Below are 17,737 nucleotides of genomic sequence, written 5' to 3' on the forward strand. Positions count from 1 at the left end.
ACGTCCACTTGGACTCAAGGATGAACTGATTACATTTTGGTGGTCAAAGGTCAAGGTCACTGTGACCTAACGAATGAAATTTCCAAGCTTGTTCATTATCATTAAAACTGTGGTACCGTGATTACAGCGCTTTGAAAAACATGATAAATACTGTCCATCATCAACCTAAGTTGGCAACTGTCTCCCAGATGCAAACGCACAGCCTTGGTGAAATGATTTCACTGAGTGTATTACCGGTAGTACTTTTTGAACATTTTCAGCACATTTTAACAATACCGTTATAATACTGATGACGGTGATAATTTTGGCCACTATAATCGTGATATGAAATTAGTCACATGGTTTCATCATTAGTACACAACTATAAATAGTAGGGATGGGCGCGAGTACTGAAAGTTTTAACCGGAAGTTTTCCAGCTCTTCCCGAAAATGGTGGCTGGAGATATTCTCCCGAATGAGAACCACGCTTCTTCATAGCGCACGCCCGATAAAACTCATTCAAAACATTGCACTAGTTTACTGACTACACTGTCGTTTCCCATAACGTGAGTCACAAGAAATGTGGAGAAATAATCACTTTTTGGGAGACAATCGCATCATGGTCACTACTATCACTATTCAGCAACAATGGACATGTATTGGAAATCAAATGCCTTCGCTTGTTTCACAACTTGTCTGCTCCAAAGCGCTAATCCAACCATCGGAGATACTGTCTAAAGGTAGGCTTTAGATGTTAGCTTAGCGTCACCTAATATCACAGTCAGTCCCTCTCCTGACAAAAATGCTCCAGGTAGCGCTTTTTCCATGCAAAAATGCAAACGTTATGTGTGAACAGCCCGATACACAGCAGATTACCCCAGCTCAGTCATTACCATAGTAATCACACAGCCCGCGCCCCCAGCGCGAGTACTCGAGCACTCGTTCATAATAGAAGGAGAGTACTCGACTAATTAAATTGCTTAAAATGCCCATCCCTAATAAATAGCAGGAAATAATTTGCTGGGATGGATGGAGGGAGGGCCGATGGTTTATGCATACATGCAGAAGGATTAGGATGTCATAAAAGTTCATCTCTAACGTAGACTCAACTTAGTGAAGCGTAAAAAAAAGTCATTTGAAAATCCAAACTCTGTTCTGTAAATCTACTGTATATTATATACTGCTTATATATACTGCTTATATATACTGCTTATATATACTACTGTATATTATATACTGCCCACCTTTTCTAGATGCAATCCTCAGTTTATGATTATTAATCACCATTCAGGTCCAGACAGACAGACAGACAGACAGACAGACAGAGCTTTGGTGGGTATATCTCTTACTCATCTCTATAGTATATTTGTGTGTGTGTGTGTGTGTGTGTGTGTGTGTGTGCGGCAGCGGGCACGGGCCGCAGCGAGCTGGACGAGCTGCAGGAGGAGGTGCTGAGGAGAGCCAGGGAGGATGAGCAGCAGAGGCGGCAGGAGAAGGAGAGAGAGGAGGCGCTCGGCTTCAACCCCACACCCAGCAAATACCTGGACCTGGACCAGCTGCAGAGCCAGGGTACCATATACACACACACTAGTGCAGTCGCCACTACTGCACTTCAAGTCCATGGCACACCAATAAAACATTGTCCAACAACTGCCAACGGATGTTGGAAAATGTTTGGTTGGTGTACCATGGGCTAAACACAGACAAACAAGGGTTGAACATGTGGAATCTGACCAAACATCTCCAAACAAGGACAGACAGCCATGATGGCACACCGAACAAACATCTGTGTTTGAATGTGTTTGTTCTAGATTGTTTGATTGGTGTGCCCTGGGCACCAGTGTATGAAACTGAGACCTTTGTGTTGAACACCACTTTTATGATTTTTGAAGCGTAAATGCGATCCCCCAAAATTGCGATAGCCAGAAAATGCTTCAAATATCTTTTTCTTCTTCCCCGCCCCCCAATTTGTGAACATTATCTTGCTGAACACAAAAGGTCTCAGTTTCATAAACGTTGTTAACCACAGACCTTATTTCAGGCATCTAACCAAAATCCCCAATACAAAAATCCCATTGACTTCCAGATGAAGGAACCAGGCGATGCTAACTCATTCCTGTGCCACTCCATTGACTTTTCCACGGCAGCCATTTTGTGTGTAAAAGCCAGACCAGTGGTTCTCAAATGTTTTCACATGAAGGACCCCTAAACTGACAGAAATTACACCACGGACCCCCATTTGATAGGATTTTGTCCCCCATATGATAATAAGATGGATGCTTTCAGATGTTTCATTACAGAAAGTGTATAAAACCCATGACCCATTCATATAACAATTCTTATCATTTGCATGAAGTAGGACCATCTCACTCAAACACATCTCAAAATAAAAGTGTTCCAGGTTATTGGACAGAGCTTTTTTGTGCAAATACAATGAATTAAAAATAAAATAAAATCCAGTAGCCTATATCCCACAGCTATCATGCATTTACTTTTCCAAAAGAAAACAGGTGCAACAGAACATCAAAATGTACAAGGACGAGGAGTTTATAGCCTGGCTCCAGACCACTCCTCTTGAGTAGAAGGGGAAATTAGTTTATGAATTAACAATCTTCAGTCTGAATATCAGGCGGAGTTACACAGTCCGAAATGTCGTATGCGTTTTTTTTATCTGCCATCCGAAAAAAGATCGTCACACACAGAGAACCTTGCACACCGAGTCCGATGCTTTTATTATTAAGTTTGTCGTTCTATTTGCAATACGAAACAAATAGTCTCTCCTGTATCCACGTTACAACATGACTGACAGGCTGAGGCAGCAGCGCTGATGTGGAATGGAGAATGCAGGTCGGGGAATGGTTATACTGGACACAATGCTCACGTTCACCTTGCCAAGCCGGCTGTGCACGGTGGCGGGTTACTGGAGCACCGCTTCCCGGGTAGAGAGAGCAGAGAGAGAGGGGCCAGTGAGGTGACCGAGCCGCTCAGACTGGACTCCAGCCGAGCAGGACCCGGCCGCACCTCTGTCTCCACGGCTTATTTTCAACTTGCATGTGTGACAAACTGCGAGCTTTGTCTTCTTCACTGATAGTGAAAAAATTCCACCACGAGGAAGGTATGCTAGTGGGTGTGGTGACTTTTATGCTTGGTTACACGTGTGAGTAAAGGACGTGTCGTTTTACCTACATAGATGTGAGAACAGGGGCATTTGATGACGTAGATCACCCCCCCCCCCCAGTGACACGCAGATCGTTAAGTGTTTGAGAGTGACAGTCTGTCTGTCTGGAGATGTGAATGATTTGATTTTCAGGGTTTGTGGGCAACAGGAACAGTGCGCGCACGGGAAGTGACCAACGGGGGGAGGCTAGTCTGGGCACCTTTCACCCCACTTTTTCTCATGGGGGTGTAAACCAAGGAACCGGAAATAAGTGCACCAAAAAACTAGGGATGGGCATTTCTAGCAAAAACACTATTCGAAATTCGCTGGCCAAAGTCGACTTTTAATCGAAATTCGGAAAAAAAATTAAAAAAATAAAATTGTGAGTGAAATGTTCCATTGTCTCCCCTGATTCTAAGTCTTAAGGCTTTATTAATTAATAGAAAAAGCTTCTGCTGTGGATTTTTAGCTCAAACAAGCATTGCACCACTGAAGTAAAGAACATTTTACATGACATTGACATTTTTGAAAATAAAAAACAGTTTTTACAATCATGAGTGGTTCATTAAATATTTAGTAGGCTCAGGTCTGAGTGCCAAAGGGGTGCCAAAGTCACCCCCTCTCCCTCTTCATGGGATTTCATCCGCCATTCATTTTTCCATAAACCTTGCTTAAAATGCTTATAAAAAATGTTTTACTTGCTCAAACCAAGCGATTCGACTATACTTAGAATCAGGGGAGACAATGCAACATTTCACTCACAAATTTTTATTTTTATTTTATTTATTTTTTTACTTTTTTTCTCGAATTTCGACTTTCAATAATAAAAGTCGACCTTGATAATAACAACGATTATTTGGAAATTCGATGCCCATCCCTACAAAAAACGTCTTTGTTGCCGTTAGCTTGACGCGGCGAGGTTACGTTAGCTAGAGCCTGAAAAGAACAACAACACAAGTTGTATAGTAGCGTTAGCACATTTCTAGTCACTGCCGAGGAAGGTTTCTGGAGAGCCAAAGACAATGGAGTATTCGCCATATGAAATCTTATGATCAATGTCCATGTCTTTCCCAGCACAGGCAGCAGAGATGCTTCAACTGTTGTACTCGATCCTCCATTATCGATAACAGCGGACAGACAACTAGCGTTATAACTATTCCATCAACTGGCCATTTGTTTGAAAAGTAAAGCTTCTGTATTGGCTTAAAATATGTGAGATTGTGAATCCGAAATGTTTCTACAAGAACTTATTCAAAAACTTTGTTCGGTACGTCCATCTTTTGTTTTGTTGTTTGCCGTTTTATTTTCTGATTCGTTGTGTCTAATTGTCAAGTTAACACGTTAAGTGCCATAGCCGAGATAATTCGTCTTACATAATCCAACGCTTGAGTGCCAGAGCCGAAATAACTCGTCTTACGTAAACATTTTTTTTTTTGACGGTGGGACATCAATCAACCCCTTTTACATCTTCGAGATAACTATTGGAGCAAGAGCATGTGTGTAATCTATTTTACCGACCACTAAGTGGCGACAGAGACAGAGAGAAGCCACAGCCACGGGACCCGTGGACCAAAAGCAGCCGCCTCCCGCGGAAATGGCTTGGCGATTTTACAGTCAGAAGCCCGGAGACACACACACAGAACGGACAGAGATCCCCTCCCCCCAGAGCCGCGGAGCAACGCGCGAACACACACACACACACACACACACACACACACACACACACACACACACCGCGGGAGCAAGCCATTCAAGGAAATGGCGAGGCGATTTTACAGTAATCCATTTCAGACTCGTCTTGCCCGAGAGCGGCCGCGCGCAGGCAGCAGCACACAGAGAGCGGAGAGCGATTTGCAAAATAGATTATAGGTGAAACACACTTTGAAACACCTCAGAAAGGCCAGAATCAACATCTGCCCATCGCCCACGCATTCCCCGGCCCATCTTGACTCGCACAAGGAGCGTCCGCACGCAGGCAAGCAGGCAGGCAGGCACGCAGACAGGCAGGCAGGCAGCAGCAACGCGCTTCTGACACGCCCGCTGTTAGAGCCAGGAGGAAGGAGGAGAAGACACACGGAGGGAGGAGTTTGAATGAGAGGGGTGTTTCCTGTTGTTATGGAGGAAATTACTGTTCAAAACTATTGTTTAGAATGTCTGACGGTCTTACTGATGCCAAAAATGAATGGTTAAAGTGACTGTTTCACAAAAAGCCATTTATCTCTGAATAAATTTCCAGACGCTGAAACCATGCTGTACTCAACGGCTAATATCTACATAACTACTAACTCTGCAAACTAACTCTTTTAGACAGAGAAAGCACACATTCTATTAGTTATTTTTAGATGATTGGTGTTCATGAATTCTTAACAGAAAATAATCCTCGGCTGTTGTAAAATGAGCCAGAATCGTCAAAAACACCCCTGGCACAAGTTACCTACAGGATTGAAAACATGGCTGGCACTCAATGTGTTAAAAAGCTATTTCCACTGTTACTTCCTGTCTAGGGCGGGCTCTAGGCCGGAACAAGGCAGGGTGACAAAATCACTTGTGAACGGAGGCCAGGCTCTTTCTCTCGGCGAGAAGAGCCTGGTGACGCGAGGTTAGGGGAAGGCAGACAGTCAATGGTGGGTTGAGTGACAGTAGGAGAGTGTGTAGTTTTGACCAGCCTGTCTCTGATGTTGGGGTTGCGTGCAAAGGCAATCCTTGGGGGTTCAGTGAATATACCATGAGTCTGTAGGACTCTCCAGTGTCTAAGCAGGCAGCATTTGATTTTGATGGCCAAGGGGGAATACTGTAGTGTGGCAGTAACCCTGGGCGGAGATGAGTCTGGTGTTTTTGGCTGTAGGAGAATGTCCCTATGGGAGTGGAACGTGCGTTTATAGGCATGAGAGATGGGTTGGCGTCCATAGCCTCTCTCATGAAACCTCGTTTTCATCTCAGTGGACTTGGTTATGAAGTGGCGTTTGTCGCTGCACAACCTGCACAAGCACATGAACTGGCCTGTGGAGAGATTGTCCTTGAGATGGGAGGGGTGATAGCTAGAGGCGTGTAGGAGAGTATTCCTGTCAGTGGGTTTGGGGTAGATGGAGGAGTTCAGTTTGTTGTTGTGTTTATATATGGAAACGTCAAGGACGTCTCACAGTCTAAAATTGTGTGTAGATATACTGTATATGATGTAGTCTATGACTGCCCTTTGAGACATGCTTGTGATAAGGGGCTATAAACATAACTGAACAATATTTAGTCTGCATCTTTTCTATCAGAACGTAAAGGCCATTTACACGTGGCATTACCATGCATTTTCTGACATTAGATTGCAATCAGATTGTGCTTGACCACATTAGCCTGATTTCATTTACACCTGGTGTTAACATGCATTTTTCCTTATCCAGATAACATCCAGATAACGTATTAACACCCAAAATGGTTGTGCTCATAATCCGCATAAAGTAGCTGTATCCACATTAAGAGGACACATGGCATTTACACTTGTGTTCAATGTGTACACAATGCGTCCCTGACCACCTCCGGAGGCGGTTTGGCCAATCAGATTGCAATCTATCTTCAATGTGTCTTGGGGGCGTTTACACCTGTACTTTCAAGTGGTCAAGCACACTCAGACTGCAATCTGATGACAGAAAACACATGTTAATGCCAGGTGCAAATGGCCTCAGAGCCATTGAATCTATCTACTAAACCCTATTAATTAATGTATCAGAGTGAGTGGCAATACACCTGGCAATTTAGATCGGTAACCATGTGGGCAACAAAGTGACGACTGAGAAGATCTTTCTTTCTTTCTATGTGATTAATCATTAACTCATTGAGTGCCAATGACGACTATAGTCGTCAATTCAAATAGTAACGTTCAGTACCAATGACGACTAAATTGATTGATCCAATTGCGTTTTTTGACGGTGGGACGTGGATCAAAGCCAGATCCATCTCCTGTGAAAGTATGGTGGATGTTGAATGTGTAAAAGCTATTCTACGGACCCATTAGGTGGCGACAGTGCTCTCCAGATTAGAGAAAGGCGAAGAAAAAACAGAAGAAGTCATGGGGAAACGGAAATTGCATCGGTATGCATCGATATGCATGAAGCATAACGTTAGCTGTGCCTGCAGCAGCCAATCTGCTGCCACAATTGAGCCCCTCCGTGTCCGCTGCGATAGCCCCATCCACATGATTAGTTGTGGAGTTGTTATTATTCTCAACTGGAAGCGCTGGAAGCCGGTGACAAATACACGCGGAACGCTGTGAAAAAGCTGGGTTTTCAGTGCAGAGCAAACTCAGCAGAGAGCCACCAAAGCCACCAGAGACACACCCACGGAGGAGGGGTTTGCAGTAGAGGGGGGTGGGGCACGCAGGGCAGCATACAACACCGACCCAGACAGACCCAGACAGCAGGCTCGATGGACAGATTGGCAAGCTAGAATATCTGATGCCCACCAGCAGTAAATCAAGACCAGCAAGAAAGTGTAGGGTCTGCGCACGCAGGGGCCAGCGCTGCTGGTTGCAGCTAAAAAATATTATTTTACCAAACAAAATTCCTTTGTTTTCGCTGTTTTATTGAAGGAAATTATTTTTGAGGTGTCACTATATCAGAAAATATTAGCTTCAGAGTCAGTGATGTGCTTGAAATGCTTCATTTCACAAAAGGCTGAATATCTCAGCTTCTAATTTGAAACGTCTGTTTTTGCTGAAAACAACCTATCTTCTCCGGCTGATAACTAAAGAACGGAAAATGATATCAATAAACTTTTTTTGCTGATGATACAATAGAGTCTCATCGTTCTTTGGGCATGTTCGGTGTTTACATAGTAATATCACACAATATTCTGTGGGCCTCGAGAAATCACTGAAAACGCTCTGAAAGGGCTGGCACTGGGAGCATCCGTCTTCCAAAAGTGGCTGGCACTCAATGAGTTAATGCAACAATGCTGAGGCAACTCAGTTGCCCAAAACAAGTTGCCCGTTGTATCACTGCTGTCATCTCTGATGGTTTTGCTGTTATGAGCTGTGATCCCACACATCACCTTGTCTGAGAACGTCACGATGTTGAAGAGCGAGTCTCTGAGGCAGGCTTTAGTCAGCAAGGTCTGGATCAGCAAGCGGGTCACTGACCCCAGAACAGCTCTCATGTCCTCAGAGCTGTCCAGGACAAAAACCATGTTGCAGCTCCGCTTGTCCAGGAACAGTGGTATCGCTCTTATGTCAGCACTGTCACCCTTGTCACCGAGCTCGACCAGCCGGTCCAGTATCCGGTCCGCCATCTGATTGGTTGGCCATGCACGGGCCTCTGCATGGCTCTCTGGCTAATTACACGTTAAGAGATGCAGCCAGGGGCCACAACATATGATAGGAGGGCATCTCCAGTCCAACCCTGAACAAAAGGCCCTATCATATTCACATATGAAATGGGTGTGTGAGTTTAACTCATTGAGTGCCAGCCACTTTTGGAGAACGGAAGCTCCCAGTGCCAGAGTTTCAGAGCGTTTTCAGTGATTTCTCGAGGCCCACAGAATATTGTGTGATATTACTATGTAAACACCGAACACGCACAAAGAACGAGGAGACTCTCTTCTATCATCTGCAAAAAAAAGTTTATTGATCCCATTTTCCTTTCTTTAGTTATGAGCCGGAGAAGATATAGTCCATGGGCCAAGGCAAAAATCGGTACCACCTGAGGTGACCGCACGATTTTGTTATTTTTGTCTTCCTACATGTCTCTAGTTTATATTTTGGTATGATAACCCTGCCGATTTGGTAGCTTAAGGATAGTTATCACTCTGTAAACAAACCTACCCTCATATGAATGACAAAACCCTGATTTCTGTGTATTAGTCCAGATGATATGTGAAAATGATGTTCCCTTTTTCGTAAAAGCATGAAACTTGGTACGCTTATAGTTTGGGGCCCTGTACAGTTTCAGAAATTGACCCATAGCAAATATGCCTTGTGGCGGCCATTTTAATTCTGCCATATGCAAATTATGTAGTCTCCTGAACCACACATGCTAACACTGAAAAGGAGATGTCTATCCCACGTTTTCATGGTCAAGGATTACAATGATACCATATAGAACATCATAAACTGTTAAAGTGACTAATCAATGGTGAATTTGATGACGTTGTGAGAAGGAAATTACAGTATCTGATAACTGATGCTATAACTTCAAAGCCATGACCATTCTCTGGCTAAGATGTTTTGATGAGTGATTTGACTTATAGACCTTTTGTTAAAATAGCGCCCAGGTCCCTCCTAAAGATCCTGGGATTTTCCTTGCCAGATGGCCAAATCCAAGATGGCCACTGGCGCCATGTTAAAAAATTGACTTTTGACCCAGAGCACATAGAATAATGTATGAAGCCACTTTTCGGTGTAAGTCAACCACGAGGAATCCGATTCTGACATCAGTTTGACATTATGGCATAGTTTTGACCCAGAATTCCAAGATGGCTGCCATCCAGTATTGTGGAAATGTAACTTTTGAATGGGAAGGTATACTGTGCGTTTGGGGTTTACCACAAGGAAGGAGATTAACAATGGTGGATGTTTTGGGAGTCATTTCAGAATTATGTTAACTGAAAAGATGTTAATGTCAACACCCATTTTACCTTGGTACTGCTGTACCAACTACCCCCAGGATTTCTTGCATTAAAATATTTAATGAATGTATGACAAGACAACTAAAATAAGCTCTTTTTATTAGCTGTGGCTATAGATTCTGAATCATCAGATTCCGCTCATTATCTTTAGCCAAGTATGCTGTGTCATACCGGTCGATCACACAGATGATAATGTATGTCAACATCACCATGGCGGGCAAGGATGATGGATGACACCTTGTGGACATAGTCCGACCACTTGTATGGGGTGCCATCTTGTGTCTGCCAATTGCTGATGGAGTTGCCATCCTCTAGATCATGCCCATGTCAACGAGAGTGATGTAGGGTTCTTGCAGCCCTACAGATTGGAGATAGAGCTTCTAGATGCGCTTGCTCTTCTGCGTCTTCCTGTATGTGCTGTAGGAGTTGAATAAGGCCACACATTCATCAAAAACACAATGTTCCAGCAACTCGTGGAGGTTTACAAGTTGACCACAACCAGGTCAATCACTGCCTTGGAGCGCTCCACTCCATCTCAGCAGCTCCTACCTTGAGTTCCTCCCCGGGTAGTCTCGCTTGCCAGACTCCCTCCCTACAATGGCAGAGTCTGGCTGCTAATACCTCCACCCTGGTATAGGGGGAAAAGGCTCCGTTCACCTTTACAACTATCCACCAAAACTATCAAGCAGGCCTGCTTTATTGCACAATCCAGATCCAACCGTTTTCAGCATGTAGCAACGAGCTAGCATTGTTGATGTTGTTGTTTCACAGTGGCACAGGCATTTGAGATAGACAGATTCGACACAGAGGGAGTGGAAACGAAATCCATAAATGGTCGCCACCAGTCAGTCAGAGCGGGTTGGAGCATGCATGCAGGGAGGAGGGTGGAAGATGATTGTGATGCTGCAGACGCAAAGTGCCGCTGTGTGTAAATTCAGCTCGAGCAGGACCCTGGCCATTTACACCAGATGCACTGCTTTGCTCGGCGCCGGTGACAACTTGTACTGACTTCCTATCTGGCTTCACACAATCACTCGCGGGTCTCACACAAAAATAGATCAGACGCCAAAACAATCTCTGCATGGGGCGAGCCGGCCGCATCACGGCTGGTCTGACTGAACGGTCTAATGTGCTAACAAGTCAAGTGCGCCAAAATAAAACTGGCTGCGCTTCCAGATGCTTCGTCACTTCAGCGTCTGGTGTGTTTGCACCTTTTCGCATCCATTTTGAGCCATGCCTCCATGCATGAGTTCAACTCCTTCCCGTTTGACCTGGCCTCCCCAACCCTCCCCAACCCTCCGCCTGTCTCTGATGAACTCATTGCAGATTTAAAATCAGCCCATGCTGCAGGAGAGGAGAAGTTGACCAGATTCTTGCAAGTCCCGGGGGCCCTATCTTCGCAAAAGCGGTACGCCGCGCGCAATGCAAATTGGGGGCGTGCACAAGCGCATGCCTGTTATAATTTTACTGGACATAGGCGTGCCACAGTCAGTCGTTTCTGCACAGAATACGGGGCAGCACCTCTTATGCGCTAAAAAAAAGCACCTCTTACGCGATAAATACTCCGCTGCACTTGAGCGCACCATAATCTCTATGCTGTGCAGCGCAGCACAGAGTAAAATTCCTTTTGGATATGTCATTACACACGGACGTGCCACGCCAGGACATCAAATTCTGCTGCTAAAATTGGATATTGGCAGATAATTCGGTGAGGCAATCAACTATAACTCACTGAGAAACTTTTATCACATCGCAAAGAGGAAAATTTATTGAGAAAACTTGTTGCACAATGGACATTCACCTTCACCTATCCCATAGTCTCGCTGGCCAGCCTCCCCTCCCACGCAGGTCTGCATAGTGGGATTGCGATGGGCGGCGCTTAGCGGCAGTGCCCTTGGAAAATAGTTTCCAACAATCCAACTTGCCGTTTTCAGCGTGTAGCAACGAGCTAGCGTGTAGGATTCTGCCGTTAGCTTGCTAGCTAGTTAGCGTTGTTGTTTTCACTGAGGCGGCAGGGCACTATTTACAGCGACACACAGGGAGGAGGGAGCGGAAGCTGCTCTGATTGACGTGGTCGGAGCCAATGACAGAGCTTGTAATAAGCCGGGAGCAGACATCCGGCAACCACTGAAACAGTCGCTCCAATGGGGAGCAGCTGTAGAGCAGGGGAGGGCTTATCCCAGTTGCCTGTTTCGGTGGCGCCAGACTCCTCTCCCGGTAGGGAGGGGAGGCTGGCCAGCGAGACTAACATAATTATGAAATTACCCTCAAAACACAATACTTGTCATTACTAAACCATGTTTGGTAGGCATGGATTTGCAATTAAAATAGCTATAATTCACCATTGTTAATCTCCGTTCTTACTCTAAAAATGGTAAACCCCAAACACCACATAGGTATTATGTTGCCATTCAAAAGTTAAGTTTTCACGCTACTGGATGGCAGCCATCTTGGAATTCTGGGTCAAAATTATGTCAGAATGTTAAACTGATGTCAGAATCAGATTCTTTGTGGTTGACTTACACCGAAAAGTGTCTTCATACATTATTCTAGGTGCTCTGGTTCAAAAGTAAATTTTTCAAGATTGTACCAGTGGCCATCTTGGATTTGGCCGTCTGGCAGAAAGTCGCAGGATGTTTGGGAGGGGCCTGGGGGCTATTTTAACAAAAGGCCCATAGAAGTCAAATTACTCATCAAAAAATCTTAGCCAGAGAGTGGTCATGGAATTGAGGTTATAGCATCAGTTATCAGAAACTGTGATTTCCTTCTCACGTCATTAAATTCACCATTGATTAGTTACGTTAACAGTTTATGATGTTCTGTATGGTATCATTGTAATCCTTGACCATGAAAACATAGGGATAGACATCACCTTTTCTGTATTATCATGTGTGGTTCAGGAGATATGATGCAAACTACATAATTCACTTATGGGGAATTAAAATGGCCACCACGAGGCATTTTTGTGATGGCTTAATTTCTGAAGATTTACATGATGAACATGATTTTCACATATCATCTGGACTAATACACAGAAATCAGGGTTTTGTCATTTATATGGGAGAAGGTTTTTTACAGAGTGATAACTATCAATAAGCTACCAGATTGGCAGGGTTATCATACCAAAATATAAACTAGAGACATGTAGGAAGACAAAAATACAAAAATTGCGCGGCCCCCTTAGGTGGTACCGATTTCACCATTGGCCCATGGACTAATTGCATTGTATCCTTCTCAAAACACCACTGAATTCACCAAAACACCACTGAATTCACCATTAACTATTCATGTGAACAGTTTATGATGTTGTATAGGGTGTCATTGTAATCCCTGACCATGAAAACATAGGGGTAGACATCACATTTTCTGCGTTATCATGTGTGGTTCAGGAGATATGATGAAATCAGGGTTTTGTCATTTTTTGGTGGTAGGTTTGTTTACAGAGTGATAACTATCCTTAAGCTACCAAATCGGAAGGGTTATCATACCAAAATATAAACTAGGAAGACAAAAATAACAAAATCGTGCGGTCACCTCAGGTGGTACCGATATGTCAAAATTTCAGCCTTGGCCCATGGACTAATAGGCTGTTTTGAGCAAAAAGACAGGTTTCAAATTATAAACTGAGATATTCAGCCTTTTGTGAAATGCAGCATTTCAAGCACATTCACTGACGCTAGCAAATATTTTCTGATGTAGTGACGTGGTGTAGTTCTGTGGAGCCTGCGTGCCCCACCCCCCTCTCCCCGCCTTAGCTGCAAACTCCTCCCCACACGCACCCAGTCTATTTTCGGACCCTCTGTTTTTGCGCCGGGCGGCTCCCAGCGCGACAAGGAAATGCCAAACGGGACTGCAGGGATAGGTTTGGCCCTTCGGCGTCGGGTGCTGCCTTTCTGGCGGGTAATCGTGTGGAGAAACTATATGCAGACAGACAGACAGAGGCAGAGGAGCTCAGTTGTGTGCGCGGATTGACTGATGTTCGCAGCCCGACGTCAGCTGCAGACAGAGCAATCTATATGGCTCTGGCTGCAGCATGCATCGGCTTCTCTTTGATCACGGCTTTTTGCTGCAGTTTTCCGGACCTTTCTGTAATCTGGAGAGCACTGTCGCCACCTAATGAGTCCGCAAAATAGGTTATACACCTTCAATAGCTCCCATATTTGTACAGGAGATGCCTGATGCTTTGATCCACGTCCCACCGTCAAAAAACGCAATTGACGACTTTAGTCGTCTTTGGCACTCAACGTTACTAAAGCAATTGACGACTAAAGTCGTCATTGGCACTCAATGAGTTAATACAATAGTGATTTTACCTTCCACTGAGAGTTGAGTAAGGAGTTGACAATTTATTGATATAAGACTGAATTGAATTGAATTCTAAAAGTTATTAAAAGTGGTTAAAAGTTATTATAGGATTACTTTGGATGCCTTTTTTAGCCCCAATAAAATAAATAAATAAATGGCCATTGTCACGTGGATAGGGCAATGTATCAGGAGAAATTATATGTACAACAATAAGCCCGCAGCTTGGCTGCTGCGTGGCCTCGCCTGCCCTATTGGGTGTGTGTGTGTGTGTGTGTGTGTCTGTGTTGCTCACTAAATGTTGCCACATCAGTGATGTCACAAACAATGCCTCCTTGTGTGCACGTGTCCATTATGATATCACTGATGACATCATCTGTGTGTGTGTGTGTGTGCCCCCCTATGACATCACTGATCAGTCTTGTCACAATGCCTCCTTGTGTGTGTGTGTGCACGTGTGTGCGTGTTATGACATCACTTTTGACATCATCACTTTTGACATCATCACTGATGACATCATCACTGATGACATCACATCATTAGCTAATCAGCCTAATTAACACATTGGGTGCCAGCCATGTTTTCATTCCTGTAGGTAAGTTGTGCCAGGGGTGTTTTTGACGATTCTGGCTCATTTTAGAACAGCCGAGGATTCTTTTCTGTTAAGAATTCATGAACAGCAATCATCTAAAAATAACTAATAGAATGTGTGCTTTCTCTGTCTAAAAGAGTTAGTTTGCAGAGTTAGTAGTTATGTAGATATTAGCCGTTGAGTACAGCATGGTTTCAGCGTCTGGAAATTTATTCAGAGATAAATGGCTTTTTGTGAAACAGTCACTTTAACCATTCATTTTTGGCATCAGTAAGACCGTCAGACATTCTAAACAATAGTTTTGAACAGTAATTTCCTCCATAACAACAGGAAACACCCCTCTCATTCAAACTCCTCCCTCCGTGTGTCTTCTCCTCCTTCCTCCTGGCTTCAGCGGGCGTGTCAGAAGCGTGTTGTGCTGCCTGCCTGTCTGTCTGCGTGCCTGCCTGCCTGCTTGCCTGAAATGGATTGGATTACTGTAAAATCGCCAAGCTTGCTCCCGCGGTGTGTGTGTGTGTGTGTGTGTGTGTGTGTGTGTGTGTGTGTGTGTGTGTGTGTGTGTGTGTGTGTGTGTGTTCGCGCGTTGATCCGCGGCTCTGGGGGGAAGGGATCTCTGTCCGTTCTGTGTGTGTGTCTCGGGCTTCTGACTGTAAAATCCAAGCCATTTCCGCGGAGGCGGCTGCTTTTGGGTCCCGTGGCTGTGACTTCTCTCGGTCTCTGTCGCCACTTAGTGGTCGGTAAAATAGATTACACACATGCTCTTGCTCCTATAATTATCTCGAAGATGTAAAAGGGGTTGATTGATGTACCACCGTCAAAAAAAAAAAATCTTTATGTAAGACGAGTTAGTCCGTCCTTGGCACTCAAGCGCTGGATTATGTAAGACGAATTAGTCCGTCTCTGGCACTTAATGTGTTAAAGAAGCCTTTTATACATCTAGACTCAGGCTGCACTGGCTTAATAGCTTACATGTAAATTATGTTATAATACAGCCTTATCTGTGAAGCTGAAACTTAATACAGCCTCATCTGTGAAGCTGAAACTGTTTTTTATTTTCTTATCTATTTTATACTTGTAATTATTGTACTGTAGGGTATTGTAATTTTTGTACGTTTCTATGGACTATGTGTCTGAAATAAAGACATCAATCAATCAATCAATCAATCAATCTACTCCAAAGCTCTTTAAAATGCCTTGGCCCTTATTTTATTTCTTTTCCCCTACCGATATTTTTCCTCTCTTTCATGACTATTTCATGGTCACCGGAATATTGTCTGTCAAATTTATTTGTATAGCCCAACCCAAACAGTCTCAAAGGGCCTCACAAAACCAGCGCCCGACAGAATCCAGTCCCAGTACTAAATGTATATTAGATTTGGCTAACATTGTTCTTTTCGTTTTCAGAATGATTTTTATTTACAACAGAAGGGCACAGCCATGGGCAGCAAAATGGCACCTATTTATGCATGCTTATATATGGGTTTCTTTGAAAATAATAATAATCCAGTGAACCCTTTTCATTCTAAAATTCTCCTGTATCGACGTCATATTGATGATATTTTTGTGATTTTTGATGGCACCGCAGATGAACTGACTCATTTTCATCTCTATTTAAATTCCTGCAATGATCATTTGAAATTTACTTTACAATATAGTCCTGAACGTATCAGTTTTTTGGATATATTGATTTACAAAGATAATAATCACATCCACACTGATCTGTTCCGTAAGCCCACGGACCGCAATACTTTGCTTAGGGGTGACAGCTATCACCCACAAGCCCTTAAAAAAAGTCTACCGATCAGCCAGCTACATAGGGTCCGCAGGATCTGCAGCCAGGATTCCTCTTACCTGACACAGGCTAATGATCTATCAAACCGATTTTTAATCCGTGGGCACAAACAGGAATGGGTGAATGTCGCTAGGGACAGGTTCAATCAAATTACGCAGGCTGAAAGCCTTCAGCCCAAGGTTAAAACTACAAATGCTAGTGGTGCAAGTCCCTTATGCTGCACCAAATATTCTCCACTAGGGTCCCTTTTCAGAAACGTCATCCAAAAGCATTGGTATATTGTTGAGTCAGACCCCAAACTGAAAAAGTGTTTTACTGGTGCCCCTAGACTCGTTTTTAAACGTCCCGCTAACCTGAGGGACAGTCTTGTTAAATCAGACATACACTCTCCTATACGCATAATTTTATGACTGTGCCTGATGGTAACTATAAATGTGGTGGTTGCACTCAGTGTACTTTTACACACAAATGTAAAAAGTTTAATCATCCACATACTGGCCGCAATATAGCCATACGTGGAGCCATCACTTGTAGTACAACACATGTAGTTTACCTTATTAGCTGCCCTTGTGGTTTAGCTTATGCGGGCAAAACATCAAGAGCGTTAGGCTACGCACCAGGATCAGCGAACACAGAAGTAATATCAGGAAGGGGGATGAACGCAACCCAGTGGCCGTACACTTTAAACTAGCGGGGCACAGTGTCAGCGCCCTCAGATACATTGGAGTGGAAAAAGTAGAGAAACATCCACGGGGGGGCGACCTTGAAAGAAAACTCCTCCAGCGAGAAACTTTCTGGATATTCCCTCAACACCATGTCCCCTAATGGTTTAAATGAGGAATTTGATATCAAACCTTTTCTTTAAGCAATCACCATTATGAGTGCCTTATGTAGCTATAGCCTCATTAGCCAGTTTTTAACACATTCACTGCCAGCCATTTTTCAATACTGTAGTTAGCTTCTGCCAAGTTTTTTTTTGAGGATTCTGGCTCTTCTTTCAAGAGCCGAGGATTCGTTTCTGTTAGGATTTTGTGAACACACAATATCTCAAAAGAACTAATAGAATGTGTGCTTTCTCTGTCTAAAATAGTTAGTTTGTAGAGTTAGTAGTTATGTAAGCATTAGCAGTTGAATACAGCATGGTTTCAGCGTCAGAAAATTTATTCTGAGATAAACGGCTTTTTGTGAAATTCGATAGAACAGTCACTTTAACCATTCATTTTTGGCATCAGTAAGACGTCAGACATCTAAACAATAGTTTTGAACAGTAATTTCCTCCATAACAGCAGGAAACCCCTCTCTGCTT

The sequence above is a fragment of the Poromitra crassiceps genome (assembly GCF_964638095.1).
Source record: "Poromitra crassiceps genome assembly, contig: HAP1_SCAFFOLD_49, whole genome shotgun sequence".
Taxonomy (NCBI): Eukaryota; Metazoa; Chordata; class Actinopteri; order Beryciformes; family Melamphaidae; genus Poromitra; species Poromitra crassiceps.